The sequence below is a fragment of the Cynara cardunculus genome, unplaced genomic scaffold (genome assembly GCF_001531365.2).
Source record: "Cynara cardunculus var. scolymus isolate 2C unplaced genomic scaffold, CcrdV1 Un_Scaffold_3673, whole genome shotgun sequence".
NCBI classification, from domain to species: domain Eukaryota; kingdom Viridiplantae; phylum Streptophyta; class Magnoliopsida; order Asterales; family Asteraceae; genus Cynara; species Cynara cardunculus.
The window spans coordinates 46,160-46,879 of NW_020201569.1; positions in this window are offsets into that span (position 1 = coordinate 46,160).

A 720-nucleotide genomic window follows, 5' to 3' on the forward strand; every position below is an offset into this window, starting at 1 on the left:
GAACTTTAATGGATTGTATTGGGCTTTAATGGATCCTATTGGGCTTTAATTGATCGTATTGGTCTTGAATGAACCGTATCGGGCTTTCATGAACCATATTGGGTTTTAATGTAACATATTGGTCTTTAGTGGAAAACATTGGGCTTTAATGGATCGTATTGGACTTTAATGGATCGTATTGGGCTTTAATGGAAGTATTGAGCTTTAATTGATAAAAATATATTATTTGTATTGATGCTAATTCAATTTGTCATTATATAGTTTCAGTGACACCAAAGTGATCCGGCGGATCACCAAGATCAACCGAGAGCTGCTTGACGGCCCATGGACCAGTTGGGAAAAATTCCAAAGGACGTGAGACGTCGAATGTGGGAGCGGTTTCAGGTTTGTGTTATATATTCAACTTATAATAATTTATGTATTGAACCTAATAATGCCTAAACTTTTACGTACATGGCTATTATACTTAGGATCCGGCTTTGGACGCCCAGATCTTGGAGATATGGGAGAGAAAGTCGGCCAAGCTGTATAATGATAACATGAGTGCCGCGAGGAAGAAAGCTGGGGGAAAAGCAAAGATGAATAGGTATCCTCAGTACGATGAAACGGACCCCCACCGGGATATGAGTGTGTTGAAGAATTTTCCCCCAGCTAGATATCTTCATATGTGTGGGTCCAGATGGTCGATCGTTGGAACAATGATAATTGGAAGGCTGTTTC